The sequence below is a fragment of the Amblyomma americanum genome, unplaced genomic scaffold, assembly GCF_052857255.1.
Source record: "Amblyomma americanum isolate KBUSLIRL-KWMA unplaced genomic scaffold, ASM5285725v1 scaffold_408, whole genome shotgun sequence".
Lineage (NCBI taxonomy): Eukaryota > Metazoa > Arthropoda > Arachnida > Ixodida > Ixodidae > Amblyomma > Amblyomma americanum.
In genome coordinates this window covers 151,205-171,990 of record NW_027526879.1, presented here as the reverse complement: position 1 = coordinate 171,990, position 20,786 = coordinate 151,205, and the positions used below count along the sequence as shown (strand labels likewise).

The 20,786-nt window shown below is 43.8% G+C and overlaps 1 pseudogene across 1 annotated transcript in view; it reads right to left on the bottom strand.

The window, feature by feature from the left end:
- The window catches only part of LOC144112543 (conserved oligomeric Golgi complex subunit 4-like), a 63,271-nt pseudogene that overhangs the window by 20,800 nt on the left and 21,685 nt on the right, over positions 1–20,786 (bottom strand). Inside the window, exons 7-14 of the transcript XR_013310302.1 lie at positions 15,589–15,746; positions 15,192–15,298; positions 14,681–14,727; positions 14,511–14,607; positions 7,875–7,937; positions 7,705–7,761; positions 355–501; positions 199–291 (exon numbers count right to left, since the gene is read on the bottom strand). The product of XR_013310302.1 is annotated as a conserved oligomeric Golgi complex subunit 4-like (transcript). The remainder of the gene's footprint in view (positions 1–198; positions 292–354; positions 502–7,704; positions 7,762–7,874; positions 7,938–14,510; positions 14,608–14,680; positions 14,728–15,191; positions 15,299–15,588; positions 15,747–20,786) is intronic.

Here is a 20,786-nt window from a genome sequence, read left to right as displayed (position 1 = left end):
ACAAGTGAAAAAAAAATGTACAGTCATCGATGGAAAGCAAAATGGGCTGCAGTATCAGTTTACTACATTAGTATTTTTACTATATGTGAGTTTAGTACAGTGGGGTTCCACTGTATAACGATGCTGTCATTACAAAAAATACTGGCATGCAACTTCTTACAATAATGAATGCAAAGAAGATGCACTTATAGCACTCACCTTGAATGCTTTTAGTGCTCCATCAAGCGTGACAATGAATGTTTGTAAAAATGGTCTGATTCCATCATTGGCTTCGTAAGAAGTGAAGTCATCCTACAAAAATGAGCACACAGTTATATTCGTCTTTAAAAAAACTGCCTTGCTTCATGTACTCACTTCTGTCAACGTGTGGTCAGTTGACTGGAATGTGTCTGCCCATGACTTGATGTGTGGCTTGACTGCAGCATTGCAAAGCTCTGCCACTCCATGGCTTAGAAGAGATTGAAACTTCAGTGAAGAGTTGTTCAGGTCAGTCAGGCAACTCTAAAGGACAGCAAAGCTGCACAGTTACTGTCACTTCAAAAAACTACCGATCACAAATTACAAGCACAATGGTAGGAACCAATGTGTAATGATGTGATAAATGCCTTCAAGCAGTAAACACTGTGGGTGCCCTAATAAAAACTAACACGTTAAAGGCATGCGGCTACCACATACACTGTTATAAAGAACAAGTCAAAAGAGAAAAAGCTTCTACTTTGACACTGTGGCCGAAAATTGTGTTTTATTGTACTGTATTGGGTTTTATGGCACATAAGCAACTCAGGCCATCATGTGCCAAACACATGGTATAATTGCTTTCACAAATTGGGCGTCCTCAGCGAAAGTCCTTTTCCGGACAAGGACTCCGAGGAGGCAAACAAATCAAATAAAGACCTCAGCCTTCTTCTCAGGCCTGAGAAAATAGATGAGGTGCATCACAAAGTGCGTGGAAGCACAGGGTAAGAATTTTTAGATATTATAGTTTTTGTGTTATTATAGTTTAAGATCACTGCTTCTTTCACGAAACTAAAAAGCAGATGAAATATCTACAAGTGGATTATCTCGTAAAAGTAAACTGGGGTGGCAAGGAATGTGTTCATTGTAAAATACAGTAAAATTTTTTTTTTCTTAGCCGTTCGAGCCCTGTACACAAAAATAAAATGTGATTTACTGTGATCTCACCTCCACATTTCTCACAATGAGGTATGTCTTGTTTTGTCAGTAGAAAGTTATGTGTCAGGTGTGTGTGTCCGATATGCATACAGCATAAAATTATCTCTATAAAACGTTCCTGGTGTTTGCACAATCTCCTTTCTCCCAGGATAGGTTTTACTAAACATAGTTTGTTATTTTCTTCACTATTCTATATAGACTGCCATTTTTCAAGTTTATTTTTACTAACTTTATGCAATCTGGATAGGGTATAGTATTTACAGTCCTGACTTCCTTATGGTGAGCTTGAGCAGTGCACGCGTCAGCTCTCTCGTTGCCACTAATTCCAAGATGGCTTGGTACCCAGCAGAACTTAATTTCATATCCTTGTATTTTAGCAGCTATTATGTTATGTATTATATCTCCTATTAAAGGTTTTCTTACATTCCTGGCGTGCAATGCTGTGATTGCACTAAGCGAGTCTGTGTAGGTGATGCTGTTTTGAATGTTCTTTTTGAGTTTTTTTGCTACAGCCACGGAAATGGCATAACATTCGGCTGAGAAAATTGATGCACACCAAGGCAACCTGACTACCTTTTCCCATTTATTTTGTACTACAGCACTTCCAACGTAAAATGCTGTTTTATAACAGTCTGTATAAAATGCTCTGTATTCTTTGTATTTTTCGCCTAGTGCCAAAAATTATTATAATATGTGTTCACATGGTGTTTGCCTTTTGTGAAATTGTGTCGGTGCGTAGTCCCCTACTGCGGGAAAGGTGTACCAAGGTGGCAGTGGTTCGGGTCTCTGGGCAACATCAGGTTGTGTGTCCAGAATACCTAATTTCTGGGAAATTTCTTCAAAACGGAGGATGAGAGGTTTCGCAGCATTGGGTTTGTTAATAAAAAGCTGCTTTGACGGGCACTTTGCAACTGGAGTAGCGAAGATGTTTTGGTAGTGAACGAGTTTTTAGGACGTATGCACATGTGAGCATGGCTCTTCTATCTGCAAGGTGTGGTTCGTTACATTCTACATATAGACTGTTTATTGGCGATGTCCTGTATGACCCACTTGCAAGGCGCAGACTTGAGTTATGTACTGGATCTAAATGCTTCAAGTAGGACTGCCGAGCTGAACTGCACACTATGCACCCATAATCTAGGCAAGAGCGAACTATGCTGCGGTAGATGTGTAAAAGGCAGGTCCTATCAGACCCCCAGCGTTTGCATGAAAGCACCTTTAAGATATTTAATTATTGAGAAGCTTTCTTCTCCAGGTTCCTTATGTGGGGTAAGAAGGCCAGTTTTTTGTCAAAAGTTATGCCCAGAAATTTGTGGTCACTCTTTACTGGTAACTCGGTTTCATTCAGGTGTAGGCTAGGATCTGCCTGTAGGTCACGTTTGAGTGAGAAAAGAACGGCCACTGTTTTCTCTGGGGAGAACCAGAAACCATTTCAGTCAGCCCATGCTGAAGGTTTATTTATTGTAAACTGCACTTGTCTTTCGCACGTTGATATGTTTGAGGACATGCAAGCTATCTGAAGATCGTCGACATAGACTGAATACATAATGGACCTTAGAACTATTTTACTAATAGAGCTCATTTTAACAAAAAAGAGGCTTGTGCTTAAAATACACCCTTGAAGCATTCCATTTTCCTGAGTGAAAATTCTTGAGAGGGTTGAACCGAAGCGTACATGGAATGTACGGTTTGACAGGAAGTCTTTCAGGCAGTTCAACATCCTGCCACGAATGCCAAGTTCAGCCAAGTCCTAAAGAATCCCAAACCTCCAGGTCATGTCATATTCTTTCTCTAAATCGAAAAAAAAAGCAGCAAGACTGTTGTTTGTGTACAAAAGCTTCACGGACAGTATTTTCAAGGCGAACTAGGTGGTCTGTTGTGGAGCATGCCTTTTTGAAACCGCACTGATGAACACCGAGAATCGCACAGGCGTCTAGCACGAAGGTTAATCTAATATTCACAATACTTTCAAAGGATTTCGCAAGGTAGCTGGTGAGGGCTATGGGCCTATAACTGGTGGGAGAGGGTGGTAGTTTTTCGGGTTTTAAAAATCGAACGATGATGGCCTTCTTCCAGGCTTTGGGTAGCTTACCCAATACCCAAACCTTATTAAAAAAACTTAAAAGTCCGCCAACGGCATGCTCAGAGAGGTGGTATAGCATTTGACAGTGTAATTCTGTCAGGGCCGGGCGTAGTCTGTTTACCAGCAGACAAGACTGTGCTGATTTCTTGAACTTATCATATGGTTCATTTGTACATCCACTTGTAGGGAGTCTGTTTCTCAGCTGTGTTTTTGTACTTTAGAAATGATTGTGTGTAGTGTGATCAGCTGGAAACTGCTGAAAAATATTAACCTAAAATGTCTGCCTGTTCTTCGATGTTTGTCTGTATACCAGGGGCTGTTAGACAGGGAAGTGTGAATGGGGAGTATTTACCATTCAGCTTTCGTACCTTCTCCTACATTTCTTTTGATGTGGTTGGATGTCACGTAACTTAGCCACGAAGTTTTTTCGGCAGTACGGCGGATATATTGATCGGGCTTATGTTCTTGCCTTTTTAATGTTTGCGGTTTTTCTGCGTGGGGTAACTGGGAAAGGTTTCCCAAGCTTTGTTTTGTTTCTTTTCTGCTACTCTACATTCTTTTGTACACTAGGTTTTGTGGTTTTGTTTCACCACTCCAGAAGATTGAGGTATAGCCAGGTGGGCAGCGGAAATAATGCAGTTTGTGAAAATTTCATTAGCTACACTTAAGTTATCTGGGTCTATTTTTTCTAGGCTGGCATTTTCTTGAAACAGCGCCCAGTAGGGCAAATGCAACTTCCAACGCCATGGTTTTGCTAGAATAATTTCCGGAGACGATGTTAGGTTGATAAGAACGGGTAGGTGATCGCTGCCATACGGGTAGTCCAAGACATCCCATATAAAATCAGTAAAAACAGAAGGTGATGTATGAGACAAAGCTACAAAACTCCATTTTCCAGAGCTCGGAGAGCAGTATACGTCTGCCTGTGTTGAATAGGCATATATTACTGCACAGAATAAAATCTACAATACGGCCTCTAGTGTCCGTTTGTTCGCTTTCCCACAAATTGGAGAGAGCATTTAAATCCCCGACTAACAGATATGGCTCTGGTAATTATTTTAAATGTTCTTTAAGTCAAGTAGTCTTACTGTCAGGTGTGGTTGGAGACATACGAAACATATTGTAATTGTTTTAAAATGTACAACAGTTTCTGCAACAGCTTCAAATGCAGTCTGAAGCTTGACTTCGTGCACGGCCACACTACTTTGGACGGCTATGGCGGTACCTCCAGAGAGCCAATTTGCTTGCTCTGTCGTGGCGAAAGAATTTATAGTTACTTAAAATATTTTTATGTTTTGATTCTAGGTTTGTCTCCTGGAGGCGTAAAACAACCGGGGAATATAAAGTTAGAATATCTTTTACATCATAGTAGTTCTATGACATGCCTCAACAGTTTCAGTGAATTAGGAACACCACATCTGATGCCTTTTGGGGATGTATTTAAAAGCTTATGCTCTCGGTGTTGTGGGGCCCTTTATTGAAATTTTCCCTCCCTTTCTGTGTTCAAGGGAGTTGCGCCGTCGCTGCTGCGTAGGCGGGCTACTGTTTGTATCTGTCGCCTCGCAGGAGGCAATGGATTTCCGTGGGGAACCCGTGGGGGTACAAATTTGCGGCTTTTCTCGATGGGCGGAAGCCATGCAGCCTGCCGGTTCAGGGGCCAGCGAACCTTTTTGTTTTAAATGGCAGGGCAGCCTTGGCTGCACCTGTCAGAGATGTGGATGGCCCTGCCTGGGCAGGGGCGTGAATTTGGAGTGGTGTATTACCACTCCCACTAAAATTGGTTGTCCCAGAGGTCGCCGTCAGGTGCACCTCTGGGATGTCAATGGTGCCGACACCAGAGTGCCGTCCGGGTAGGGGACGGGGCAGGCAAACATCAACATTGGTGTACTGTGTGCCCACTGTCACCACACGCCGTTGGCCCCCCCCCCCCCCCCCCCCCCCACGCGCATAGCGTCAACATATGACCTATATGTCTGTTCACCGAACTTTTTTCGTGTCTCAGGGTAGGATATATTTTCACGTGCTTCAGATTGATTATTTGCTTTTCTTTTTTGAAGACCTCACAGGTTTGCGAGTAGGTTGCGTGTAGACCTTGACAATTTGCACATTTTGTTTCAGTTGCTTGGCAGTTGTCTGTATCATGTTCAGTATCGGCACATTTCAGTTTCGGCCCCTCATGTCTTGCTGCTATGGCCATACCTTTGGCATTTGAAACACCACCTAGGGTTAGGAATGTATGGGCGCACTGGGCACCTGATGAATGCAACCCGGACAGACGCGGGCAAGTGAGTGCTGCCGAACGTTAGAACGATGTGCGGTGTTATTTCTTCACCTTTGTGCCTTACAGTGTTGCAGCGAAGGGATGTTACCACCTCGGTCTATCAAATCCTCGAGGACCTCGTTGTCATCCTCCGCCATTAGCAACCACTCAGAAATTACTCCCTGAATGCTGCTGAGGCTTCTGTGAGATGTTACACTAATGTCAAGGTCACACAGTTTCTGTTGTGTGAGTAATATATCACTCTGCTTCTTCGATTTCACTTGCAGAAGCAGATCTCTGGAGGAGAGCTTTTTTGCTTCATATTCTCGCCTATGTTGGTCTCTAGACATTTTTGTATTATGAACACTGATTGCGCGGCCACTGGAGCATTTTGCTCAACAGCATGCTTTATCAGGAACTGGGGAAATTTTCAGGAGATTTAGAAGTTCACACTTTCATTCCTTCGAAGTGGTACTGTTTCCGGTTCCAATCTTTTTTTTTTTTAGGGGGGGAAATTGAGAATCCATGCAGCATGTATGGATTAAGGGTTCCTATTCTGTCACTTGTGCTTCACCCTTATAGACACAAGAAGGTCCCGGAGCTCCCCACCTGGTATACAGATGGGGAGCCCGTTGGCCGGGGCTTGACCATGGCCCCCGACCGTCACCGTTCATGGCTTCTGCCCTTCACATTACAACGTATCGCCACGGTGAAGATTACAGCTTCAGAATGGAAGCTAAGTGTCTATGGTGGCGCCAGGCACCATCACCTTGAGACTCAAGTGCCCTAGCGGGACTGTGGCCAAAAATATTCCTAGCGATGGCACCTGCAGAAATCTACCAACCGTTTATTATAGTACTTAGCTTCCTGGATGCACTCTCTAGGAAATGCATCAAAACTTAACTAAACCAAGCCAAAATCAGTTGGTACAAATCTAGATTGTTCCATGGAAATCTAGATTGTTCCATGGACAAAAACAAGAGAGTGTGTGGAAGGGAGAGGAGCAAGCACTAGAATTTGAAGAAAGTTGTTTGTTTTCTTTCATTAAGTATACACAATCAAGCATGCACATGTGACGGTATAAAGAAGAGGTCATAAAATGATGTGCAAATGGAGCATGTTTCATATGCACCTAGATGCATGTTTTCTATTTTCTGGACCAGCTTCAACAAAGAAGTGCTAGTTTCTCATTTTCTGCTGGTCTTGCATACAGTTTTATAACACACTTTCTGCATACACTTCTAGCCGCTTACGAGTTCATACTTCAAAAAAAAAAAAGCAGTGCATCACCTAATTCATCAGTGCCTTTATTTATTTTTTATTTACAGGATACTGCAGGCTAAGTGCTCAAGCAGGAGTGGCTTACAGATATATATAGTATACGAAGATTGAAAAATACAGCAGCATAACTCACACCAACCCATATGAGCAACAGAAAGAAACTTGTCATAACACCTCAGTGACAATGTATCACAGATTTGAAAAATTTTTGCACGACACAGTGTTCAATGTCACTAAATAAAACCTAAAAAAGTATGAACACCGATTTTGTGGTTACATATTTTATTCTCTGCAATGATGCGCAAGACTGCAAACAAGAGTCACCACATGGAAATTGCCTGTGACAAGTAAATAATTTATAGCTGAATTTATCTCTCACATTATTTTAATTTCAACAGCGATACGGTGGCTATGAAATCGAATTTCAATTAAGGTTACATGAGCAAAACGCTGCTTTGTCATTTTAATCCACTAAAACTCTTATGCTAGCCTGCCCCAAAAGCCGGAATGGCAAAAAATGAAGAAGCAGCTATAATATCGGTGTTTTCATATGCCTCATGTGATCTGAACTGAAATTTGACAACACAGTCATCATTTAGCTGTTTGAACTGAAACTGAAATAATGTGTGAGAAGAAATTCAAATATAAATTATTTACGAGACATGGACAAGTTCCACATGCAGAATTATGCTTACTAATGTCCTGTGTACCACTACAACAAAACAATACCGAATCAAAATTTTCCGTCTCTACTCTGTAAAGAATTTGAATGCTTGACGGCAAGCTTGAGACCAAATTTGTAAATATGAAATAAATAAACTTGCTTCCTCATCATTTGTTATGGTAAATAAAAAAAGCCAGCCAACCAATATAGGAACAGACACGAGAAACCAAACTCAAAACTCGCCTCCAGTTTAGCTGTCTCTTGTTCAGTGGCTGAAGAAAAGGATTTGGAAAGGTCTTCCTGTGAAAACAAAGAGAAAATTAGATCAAACTGGCAATTCATATCAATAACAATGTAATAAAGCATAAATTGAAATTATAGAACGTATGTCTTATTTCAGAAACCCTGCTCACCTGAAGAGAGCTGGCAAGTGTTTTAGTGTATTCCCGTGCCATTTCCACATTGTTCAATGTCGTCTGCCAAAAAAGAATAATTCACTCAAATTGAGGTCAAATACACAAGCACACAACAGATGCTTTGGCATACAATGCAGGTAAAAAAGATCCTCCAGCGTAAAAGTATGCATATCAGCAAATATCGAAGTTAACAGTAGCTGATTCAAGCTATCAGTCGCTTTTTATAAAACAGCCTGCCAGGGGTTCTCAAACTTTTTTGCCTCAAGGAGGCCCCAACAGCTTTCAACGTTTCAAGGAACCCCCAACCCCCTCTCGTCACAATAGGGCATAAGTGTCACAATCTGGCGGTGTTGCTTATGAATGGAGAACTTTTTTTTTCATTTCGTTCATTTTTGTAAGTATCTGATAGTTTTCGTACTTTCAGCCATCACTTTTTTTATTCAATGCCCATGTGCTCACCCCTCCAAGCCCAAGGCAAGAACTTATAACAACAGTAACAAGACAAACGTTCCCCCACATTCACACTCAACTGGCTGCGCTGCGCACAGAATCACGTGTCGCCTCATCCGGCTTTCATTGCCTATCTGCTGCTCCTCACTCCGGCATCAATGCGACTTCTGTGTTTTTTTTTCTCCCTAATTTTGAAAGATACTGGCTTTTCGGGGAAAATGGGCTTGCCGGCAGCAAAACTTCACCCCAGTGCCACGGACGCCATTGAACCGCCCAGTAAAACGCCCGATGAGACGCGCACAGTTTTTTTTTTGTCTTGGCTGGCCTTGGCTAGCTCGGCGACATGGCCCACACTTTCAGTCGCTACGCGCTGCGCCGCCTTGTGCGCCATGCCCCTTCCACAACATCTTACTGGCATTCTAAACATATGTGTATTGGCGCAGCAGTGTCTTGGCACGCTGCCAAGTTCACTGGGCGAGCCACTGCTGCTGGCGCTCCAGTCAAAACAAACATGTGGCTCTGTTATTGGTGCACAACATCTTTGTGTGCTGTCAAGGTCTGTGCTGAGGATGGCACTGAGGCCGACAGCATGAAACTGAGAAACGAGCTAAGAAGAGCTAACGTTCTGAAATCAGCTTTAACAAACCAGGTACTGCGTCTGCTTTGCACATGCCCACCAGAAGTTTACTGGAAAGGGGGGACTTGCCCCTGTGAATGCTCATGACACCCACGAAACAAACCCACAGAACCCAGTTTGAGAACCCGTGACTGCAAAAAGACGTGGGCACTTTTCCTTAATAAAGGATCCCAAACTATATGCTGCCAAAAGGTGACTGCAAAGTTACCATTAGAACTAAATTATTAAAGTTGACTACTATTGGCTAAATTTTGTCTCGCAAGTCGTTGCAGCGTTGTGAACGCTGCGGCGAACTGAGCCAATCAGAACAGTGTGTGCTATCAAAACGTGTTCCTCCATTCCCCTAGCCTTATGACTGGTGGCTCCAACCCTTGGGAAGGAAAGAACAGCACTGCCCAACTGCTGCACGCAGGAGACTTGGCAGACTCGGCGGCTCAATGTTAACTAATTGTGTCACACCACTTCGCAGCAGGACTCCACAGTACTGTGTTCGTGTGGACTTCCTCTGCTAATATAACCAGCAAACAAAATGGTCGCTGTACTTTAAAAACAGCATCCTGAACTACCGTAAAAACCGGAATATAGGTCGAACTTTTTTCAAAACACCATGGTGAAAAGCCGACCCCCGTCTTATATACCGGTCATTGGCAGAAAAACTACGGAAGTCTTGCAACAATGGGTGGCTGAAGTAAACAGCCTCCATTGCCATAAGCAGCAGTGCCACCATTTTGTGTTTCCGTAGGTGCAAAGCGGACGCTGACAGCAATTTACCGTCGCCTTCAAGAAAAACACTACTGAGCACGCCGAAGCTCACGGCAGTCTGGCCGCACAGCGCGAATTTGGAGTATCCAAAAAGAGCATTCAGTACTGGTGGAGGCAGAAGCTGCGTATTACAACTTGCAGCAACCAGAAGAAAACATAATTTCGTGGGCGGACCGCAGCGTATTCATAATTGCAAGAAAAGGTTGCGCTGCATGCAATATCGCTGCCTGTGACTGCCGAATGCATCCGCGTGAAAGCGGTAGAGATCGCGCGTGCCTCTAGACTCATGAGGGCGCAATTCAAAAACTCGCCATCTTGGGTGCAGCGATTCATGAAGAGGAAGGGCTTTCTCTATGGCGCCGTATTTGCGTGTGCCAGAAACAAACAAGCGGGTCGATGGGTGCGCGATACTGTTAAAAAATTGGCCGGGTGTGCATACGAGCAGCATTTAAATGAAAACAAATACTGTCACCATTGTGCAACCTGTCGAGTCACATTTGTTTCAAGGTAAGGGTGTCTTTCGGTAGTTTTTCCATTGCAAAATATTTTTTTCATTATTAGAATCTGTTAGTTAGGGGGTCGACCTATATTCCGGTCCGACCTATAGTCCTGTTTTTACGGTACCTTTTCAATTACTGCAATAATTGTTAGAGAAATAGTCACAACACTGCTCAAATATTTGAGGGACTATTTCTTCTCTTCCTTGGCCCTGATCAGATGAAAGAGCTCTACCTTTCACATTGCTGCAATCAATTTGTAAGATGAAGTATAACATATGTAGTGCAGTAACACTGACCTTTTTGACTACCAGACTGATGGCCTTTCCCTAGAACCCGTAACGTCTTACAAATACATACCTTGGTGTTTACTTAATTAACTAACAATCTGTCCTGGCAAACACATATAAACTTGATTTGCAGCAATGCCAATCGCATGCTTGGATATTTAAGGCGAAATTTTACTATGGCACCGTCCTCTTTAAAACCTCTACTCTATAAATCACTCGTACGACCAAAACTCGAATATGCATGCTCAGTGTGGGATCCTGGTCTCGAATGTCATACTCAAATGTTGGAGTCTGTGCAATATCGCTGTGCAAGATTCATACTTCACAACTACTCTCGTCTATCAAGTGTATCAAACATGGAACCTACTTTGAACCTCCCCAACGTTTTTACAGAGGGGGCAGCACCTCCTCCCCCCCCCCCCCGCCCCAAGTATCGAATTGCTTGTACTTGGATCAGATTTCTGACAATTGAAACAAATTAGTTCTAGGACTCTTAATTCAAAGCACAGTGGGGCTGAGCTGCCCTCGTAGCCAGTTGTAAAGCATTTCGTACATTAGTAACCTAAACCTGTCACGTCCCAACAGAAGTCGACTGTCTGACTCGTGTACATGACCATGATTAGCAGAATTTGAACAAACTATGCACAGACTCTTTTAATGCAATTGATCACTCCTCATGCATGAAGCTTCCAACCTATAAAGCTCCCCATTTCAATTAATTTTATATTGCCATGAATCTGCACCGTTTCTTCGTTCACACTCACAACCACCGGCACGCGGTTTTATCATTTTGTTTTGTAACGCAAGATGCGACCACACTTATATCCATTGATCGTTGCCACGTGCAAATGATTTATACATTTTTCCAGATTCTTCGAGTTACTTTTGGTTCTTTATCTCGAAGGTTCCTTGCCAGCTTTAAATTGAGCACAACCAAGAATTGCATGGCATTCAGTTCGATGAATGCTGAGCACGCTTGAGGCTATCGCCGCTGCCGGCGTAATTCAGTTCTTAGTGGGCGCGAGTCAGCCCCTTAAATACCGAATTTTGGAAGCCTTTTTGTTCTCTTCCTGACTACTGGAATGTCATCATCACAACGTGACAGTTTTCATCACGTTTTGAACTTTGGAAAAAAATAAGATATATATATATATATAATTTATTACGTAAATGAGCATTAAATAAATAAATAAAATAAGCCCCCCCCCCCCAAAAAAAAAATGTTCCGGAGTCCCTGATAGCTAGTAAAGGAAAGGTGCAGTGTTGTCTCTGCCAGATTACAAGAAAGTTTAATTTTGCGGCACAAAGGGTATCACATTTTACCGTCATTTAAAACTATGCCTGGTACAATGGTACTAGATACTTGGGCCTGTAAAATGCCATAGTCAACCATGGTGTGAGCGAGTGCTATGAGAGTCAGTCTCAGAAATGACTTGCTTGCAGCATTGCCAAAACAACAAAAACAACAACAGAAAAGCAGACAGCTAAGTGGTTTCAATAAATCGCATAAATGGCCACATACCTGACCTTATGGCTGGGTCTTGATATGCAACATCAAAATCACTCTACAAATATGAAGAAAGGCAGGAGGTTAATGGGAATGTGTGCCCTCATAAAACCATGTAATAAAAACTTAAACAACAAAAAAATATGAACACAACTTTTTATCACAGTCATTAATAACCAGCTCACTGCATGGCCCAGAGTGCAATGCATCTAGTTCATCATTACACTTGGGGCTTTCAAGTGATTCTGTAAGAAGCAGTTTTTTGCAAGCAACCTCTGGCTACACCAAACAGTTTATATATGCAGATCCCCGACGCTATACTAAACCGCCATAAAAAAAAAATTGTAATACAGACGACTACAAGACCAAGTAATGTGAAGTCTGAGCGCAGCTCTTCACGTATTTTAGTTTTGCCGCCCTTCGGGACCTTGCCGTGGCAGCCACCTTTGAGCTGCCCATTTCTCCACTTTCGTTGTGGCAGGTGGTGTTTTGCCCTGCTACTACCTGCTACAGTTGTCAGGTGGCGTGTCACACTGCTTGTCACCCTGCGGGATTGTCCCATGAAAGCCACCTTCCAGGCTCTCTCTCTTCTACTTGGACAACTGGTTACGCCAACGACTACACCAACAACGCTGACGACTACAACATGGAAGCCAGGAACAGGCACATAAGAGCTGCGCTTAAAAACTGGACGGAGTTGTCCTCAGTGCTACATTGAAATGACCCCAAACCTTGCCTTGCCAATCAAGAGAAGTACCATGGAGACTACAAGATGCGATAAAAGCAACATTATCCAAAAAAGTTTTTTCTTAATCTGCAACCGGAGAGGAAAAACTAAATGTCACATTTAGTTTTAGCCACTTCCCCCAGAGGTTTTCTCCTCTGTCTTCCCTCAGCTTGTGCCTCCACAAGCATCACCCCCTTACTAAGGCCGTGGCGGATACTGACCCAACACTTGCTGCATTGTTACATCATGACATGCTATGTGCTGTGTAGGACTAGCAACTTGGCAGAGATCTTCACAATGGATCAGTCTCTCTGTTGCACATCAAAACAGACTTGCGCTTGAAAACACCAGATGCAATAATGGATTAGACATATCGGCACTTGTGCAGGGAAATAAGCACTTACCCAGGGCTGCAGTGACACAGCTGAAGGGCTAAGGTGGCAGGTTAGACGGTGAGGATTTTGGCAACATGAAAACATGTTTTTTACAAGCATCACACGAGAAGCACTTCCAACACAGTTTGTGCACCAAGTTTAAAATTGCAGTGGAGAAAGAAAAAAAACTCATCAAAAATCTCAAAAATAGGAACAACTTCTTTAATGTGCAAATTTTTTTACCCTGCTACATCAACTGCCTTCCATACTACTGTTGCAAAGTGGGCCTCAGAGCTAGGGATTGAAAAGTTAACCAATTTTACTAAACTAACAGATAAGATGGTCTCCTGCCCCTTTGTTTGCTGAGCAGTAATTATACAGAATAAAGATGGAATTCTTGTAGCAGTTGCACTCTATTAAAAATAAAAGTGCTGTTTCCATACAGAAAAAATTTCCTGCCATGAACCACTGCAAAAACTCCTAATGCCACGTACAAATCTGTACTTAGCAGCAATACTGCATTACGTACTCTACAAACACCAATTTGCTGCTGCACAAGATGAGCCACTCTTAAGGTAAACTTGCCGCCGCAGTGGCTCAGTGGTTATGGCGCTCGGCTGCTGACCCGAAAGCTGCTGTACAAGGTGACGTGAGCCACTCTTAAGGTGAACACGTGAGTATGTGGCCGCGCTTTTAAAGTGCCAGTGCACCCATTCCAGCCATGCATCAGAAGGAACTGGCAGATGGTGCGAAGCATCAACTCCAGGTCCTTTTGCACCTACACCACTTTGATTCAATGTGTGGCCGTGCAGAACAAACGGGCATTCTAGAGAGTGTGGCTACACACTGGTGTGTTCACCCTAAGGGTGGATCACCCTGCAAGTCTACATATAAACTGCTGCCAGCATTTCCACTACGGACAGTCAACACTACTGGTGTCCTGACTGTGCAAAATGCTTTTATTGTCTCTCTAACAATTACAGTAAAAACTGTAATTGTGACGCTCCTACCCGAGTAGCCCAAGTAAGCTAGTAACTAGGGTAATGGAGTAACTGGGGTAAGTTACCCAAGTAATTCAACTTTCTCAATTTTTAACTACAGACCCCGCTTACAACTTGTGACGCCACTGTTGCAGCATTACTTAGTTCTAGTGCAGGTGACATTGGTAGCCAGTGCACTGACCGTGAGGCGTCTGGTATGAACAACTGCACACATATTGCAATAAGACATTTAACATGCATTCTGCTGACTAGTGCGTGACTATGCAGCTGAATTACAGAAACTACATTTAAAAATGAAAACTGGTTCTTTTCAGGTGTTATATAGGAACTGTGATACACAAAGAGCATGTGCAAAAATTAAGAGGCCTAGTAATAACATTAAACCCACCGATACTCTCCTCCGAATGAACCGAAGGTAGAGTTCAGCACGGCTGTTCAAAAGTGCCACTTCAGCAAGCAGGACATCCAAATCACGCGGATCTAACCTAGAAGAAAAAAATTCAATGCTTGCAAGAGAGAATAAAAAGTGGCCATAATTAATGCAGAAAAGACACTTACTTGTCCATCTGTTTAGAACTTCGAAGGACCATTTGCACTTGCTGCGCCTGGATAAACAGTGACCTTAACTCCAAAACTTACACAAAAAAGAATGTTCTCAGACAAGCACACCACACTGCAAGAACACAACACACTTTCGGGTGGGGTAAAATAAAAGTAAACAGTGCTTCCAGAAAATATGTCTCAAGCATTCAGAATCTTTTATGCATGCTAGAGCAAAAAACGAATGAACGTTGTACACTGTAAGTAAACAAAGTTCAGTTTAAGTCTTCTGAATGAACTGGGAAAAAGAGATATTGGTAAGATTTTTTACAGCACCCATCACAATGTCTTGTAGCAAATGATTCCCATATCCACACACATTTATTTCTGAATCCAACTAATCACATCACAAGAAAGCCCCCTTAGTGCTATCCCCATCTGAATGATCACTTAACTCAATGCCATCACAAATGGTTCTTTAATATTAAGTCATAACTTTTGAGTAAAACATTAACCTCAGAAAACTTACCTTTTTCTTGAACTGCCTATTTTTCTTGAAGTCTTCCAGTATTTTCTTCACTTGGCAGTCACATTCCTTTTGTAACAATTCTACAACAGTGTGGAGCCTCCCATGACCTGCAGGAGAATAAAAATAAGGTTACTTTTGAATTACAAGAGTGGTTTAATGGACTTAAGGAGCCAAAACTAAGAAAAAAGGCCATCTCACAACAGATACAAAGCTGGATCTAAAAAGCAAAGCATTAAGAATGTTGCACTGCAACTACAAAAGCCAGCTTTAATTTGTGATTTTTCATCTCTCCAGAAATTACAGGCAGCACATCATTCAACAGTAGCAGAAGCAATTAGAGACTTCACAATCATAATTAATCATTCATAATTCAAATTAACTTTCACAAAAATATTACCATAGTAAGTTTCTACCAGGGGCTGATGAATCTCAACAGTCCTGGCAATTCCCTCAAATAGAAGAGTCACTGTATCGGCATAAATAACATTTCCCCGCTTGTCTGTGGAACTTGCTGCTTGAGCTTGCTTTAGGTTTTTGTGCGCCGTTTCAGAGATCGGCAGGAAGTGTGGAAAAAATAATCATTTGCAGTCACATGAACACTTACCACTAACAAATGGAAATAGTGAATGTGCAAAAAGCATCGACAGTCGAAGCATCGACAGCCGAAGCAACTACAAAAATACCATACTAATGCACTGTATGGGAAAATAAATTTTGTTAGCAGGTAATTAGGAGTCAACAGTTTGAGCTAAGCTTTAAACAATGCACTTTCAGAGTTATACGTGATATGTGGTGTTAAATGTTCTGAAGCTGCACACAGGCTACAAGGGCTGGGGTTAATTTCAACTACCTGAGGCTTTTTAACATGCACTGACATCACACGGCAAACGGGTGTTATTGTGTACATATCACCTCCATCGAAAATGTGACCGCGGCGGCTGGGATTCTATTTTGTGACCTTCATGGGCTCAGCAGCTGCATACCAAAGCCACTCAGCCACCACGGCAGAGGTTTTCAGAGTTAAAATAGGCTCTTTCGACAACAACACAGCCATAACCAAAAAGGCCTGCGATATTAAAAATAAGTATACGTAGATTCAATGACAACATTTTAGGTAACATATATACAGTCGAGCCCACATATAATGGGCACAGTTATAACGAACACTTCCTTATTACGAACGAGGGCGGTGCTACCTTCAAAATATGGAGTACGGCAATGGGACTGCATCTCAGGTACAACGAACAACTGTGGTGGCATAACTCAGTTAGAATGAATGAGGATGCGCCGTAAACTCGTCCCCTCAGTCGATAAACTAGCGCTTCCAGCATGGGTGGACATGGAAGAGGCTCGTCTCCAGGCCTCTAGGTGCCCATGACACTCTCTCCCGAAAAGAACGTTGGGACCCAAAAACGCAAAAGAAAAGGGCAAGACACTGCTGACAAAGCGGCACAGTTTCCCCAAATGCTGCCATTGAAAACGCGCATGCCTTGAAAGGCAATACCCACACTGGTGAAATACTAGGGCAAGCTTTTGAGTTAACATCGTACTGTGCATGAGGAGGAATGGCAGCGACTGGCGGAGACCCTTTGCTATTGGCAAGTCTCGCGCACTGCTATCTTTCAGGAGCTATGTTTACGTACGCCACAGGATGAACACAAAGGCCTAAATAAGTGTGACATTCCGTTCTCAAGCAACGAGCGTACAACCAGCATAAGTTCCAACGGCGTGGTATTGCGCACAATTTGCTCACTGAGTGACTTGTTGAGTTCAAAAATACAAGCTCCTATTCCTGCTTGATAAATTTGTAATGCGCCACGTGATACCCTCCTTGGCTGTGGTGACAACGTTCTTCTCACTATCAAATTTCGAGCGCAAGATTCAGCCACTGGACAAGGGCATCATTCCTGCGCTTAAGATGCCCTATCATGGTACATCAGTCAACTGATGCTGATAGCAATTCACACACCACGTGGCGATGTTCTGGTTCGGATATCTTTGTATGCTACTGTGAAAATGATTAAGGCCGTGTGCATGGGACTGACTGTGGAGCGCATCAGGAATTGCTTCCGTAAGCATGTGTTATGGGCCAATGAACGACTGAGAACACTGTTGAACATCTACGTGATTAGATGGATGTGGATTTGTAGCAACGCATTGTTGATGCACAGTTGACCAGATATGATTTCGCCTGAGGCGACTTAGTTGTTGTGGATTATGACGCCGGGCATAGCAAAGTCATAGACTGACGAAACTGCGAAACACGAGCACGGCCCGACTGCCGAGAATCACGTAACGATGACAAGGAGGCCAACCTGCCACTAGTTACCGTGAACAGGGGTGGAACCAAGCTCCAGCATTTTGGAGCAGGAACTGGAGCAGCAAAAGTCTTATTTTGGAGCAGTAGTTTTTGAGCAGCAAAAGTCCTATTTCGGAGCAGGCTTGGAGCCATTTATAGGCATTTCGGAGCACTTTTGGAGCAGGCTGGCAACATTAAATGCGACTGAGAGCAATTTTGTTCGCAACTTGTCCAAAAACTGCATAAATATTGATTGCAGATCCCACAGGCCATAATTAATTAAAAGGACTGCAATTGCTCACAAGATTTTTGCTTGAGTTCATGAAAAAAAAAATAGACATGTGGCAGCTACTACAAACAGTAGTAACAATACATTAGCTGTTGCATACATTATACATTAGCTGTTGCTTATATTACGTTTGATACCAAAATCTGTCCCTCTAAATCCACTTAATTGCATCACTATAGTGAAAACTATGAAGAAAAAAGGACCTGCACTGTTTTCCCGATTCTGTCACATAACACTTTAAAGCCTTTCAATTCTGCATAACTTTTTAATAGCAACAACCAAACCGCCAAAAGTGTACAGCAGACTCTCGTTTATCTCCACTGGCTCCTGACTGCTGGCTCTGCGATTGTATCGTTGCGCGTTTATTGCTTAGAGCTGCACACGCAGCATCATACCATCCCGCGGGGACGAGGATTGCGTCGACCTGTACACGATTGCGTCCGATTGATGGATCGATCGATGCACGGACAGACGGACGGATGATAATGGCTTTACCCTTTGTATCGGGCGGCAGCTTGCGCCACCTAGCCTATAATTCCTCCATTGTTAATTTTTTTTCCTGTTCCTTCTATTTCGCTTTTAAAATATCTAGTTGGACTATCTTTTTCCTCTCCAAATTCACCCCTCCATTGATTTCCCCCACCAATCTTCTAACCCCCCCCCCCCCTTTGTCAATGTCACGCTTTTCTCATCCACTCGCAAGTCCTACCCAGCAAACCCCAGCGCTCTCTCTATGTCTGTTGCTGTTCCTTCGGGTAGGGCTGGGCGGAGTTCAGCGCACCTAAGTGCTCTATGGTCTCCGTTTCAGTTCTACAGGCAGAGCACAAAGTATCCACTGCTTCAAATTAAGAACTAAGCGTTTTTGTTCTCAGAGTCCCTGTCCTAGCCTCGAAAAGCAATTAACTGCCCCGCGAGTTATCAAATAACCGCTCTTTCTTGATGTCCTGTTTTTGTGTCCTATATATACCCAGCGTTGCCATATATATATATATATATATATATATATATATATATATATATATATATATATATATATATATATATATATATATATATATATATATATATATATTGTAACGGGGCTTAGGTTAATGCTGAAATGGCGGCGAAACCACAGCGGCGACCGAGTCTCTCATCTGTTCAGGTCAGCAGGTGCTCGGTCTGAGCGATGGCAGTGCGGCTACCTCTTCTTCTTTTCCTCAGTAAATATAGGATGATGCCCTTCTTCTTCTTCACAATGGCCCTGGGGAGAAATGAGGGTCATAGTATGGCTTGAGTCGTTGGACATGCACAGTCTCGCGACCACGTCGGCGAAGATCGGAAGACGGTGTGAGGGGCTCAATAAGGTAATTCACGGAGGATGTGCGCTCCAGGACGTGGAAGGGGCCATGGTATTGCGAAAGAAGTTTCTTTGAGAGGCCAGGAGCAGTAGAAGGAATCTACAGACAGACAAGTGAACCAGGTGGGAAATCCAGATCAAGCTGACCGTCGTCATGGTGGTGTTTCTGGTGCCCCTGTGTGTCTGCCGTGAGCGACCGTGCAATCTGGCGGCAGTCTTCGGCGTGCTGGGCAGCTTCAGAAATAGTTGTACACTCAGATGAGGCAGGGCGGTACGGAAGAACTGTGTTGATGGGAGCGGATGGATGTCGGCCGTAGAGCAGAAAAAATGGGGAGAAACCGGTGGTGGACTGAGTAGCAGTGTTGTAGGCTTACGTAATATAGGGTAGAATGAGGTCCCAGTTCGTGTGGTTGGCAGCAACGTACATCGCCAGCATGTCACTCAGAGTGCAATTAAATCGTTCAGTTAGACCGTTTGTTTGCGGATGATAGGCTGTACAAGTCCGATGAATGATATTGCACTCGGCGAGGAGAGATTTAACAACATCAGACAAGAATACGCGTCCTCTGTCACAGAGGAATTCACGAGGAGCACCGTGGCGAAGTATAAAGCGTTGCAATATGAAGGACGCCACTTCACGAGCTGTAGCAGCTGGGAGCGCGGCGGTTTCTGCATACCGGGTCAGGTGGTCAATGGCAACAATGACCCAGCGGTTGGCAGCAGCGGTGCATGGCAGAGGGCCGTATATATCGATGCCAACACGGTCGAAGGCACGAGGAGGACACTGCAGTGGCTGAAACTGTCCAGCAGAGTGATGAGGCAGTTGCTTACGGCGTTGGCAATACGGGCAGGAGCGGACGTACTTGAGGATGAAATTATACATGCCTCGCTAGTAGTACCGGAAACGGATGCGATTGTACGTCTTGAAGACTCCAGCGTGGTCGCATTGCGGGTCAGCGTGGAAACAGGTACAGATTTGGGACCAGAGATGTCGGGGGATGACGAGAAGGCATTTCCGCCCGCCAGAGTTATAGTCGCACCGATAGAGTAGATCATCGCGAATTGTAAAATGTGAAGCTTGGCGACGAAGGGCGCGGTATGCTGGAGGCTTAGATGGGTCGGAGAGAAAGTAAAGAAGAGAGGCAATCCATTCATCTTTACGCTGCTCAGAAGACATGTCGCAGGTGGTGAGCGAAGGCGCAGAGGATTCGAGGGCAGAGAGGCTGGCAAGCTCGGCCGGTATCGGGGAGCGGGACAGGGCATCAGCGTCCTGATGCTTGCGGCCCTACCAATATAAGACACGTATGTTATACTCTTGGAGACGGAGAGCCCATCGAGCCAGACGACCGGAGGGATATTTGAGCGAAGAAAGCCAACATAGGGCATGGTGGTCGGTGACCACGTCAAATGGACGCCATAGAGATAAGGTCGAAACTTTCCAAGGGCCCAGACAATGGCCAAGCACTCTTTTTCCGTCACGGAGTAGTTCAATTCAGATTTCGTGAGGGTGCGCCTGGCGTAAACAACCACATATTCCTCGAATCCAGACTTGCGTTGGGCGAGCACAGCCCTGAGGCCAATGCCACTGGCGTCCGTGTGTACTTCAGTTGGGGCTTGAGGGTCGAAGTGACACAAGATGGGTGGTGCCGTGAGGAGACTGCGCAAGGT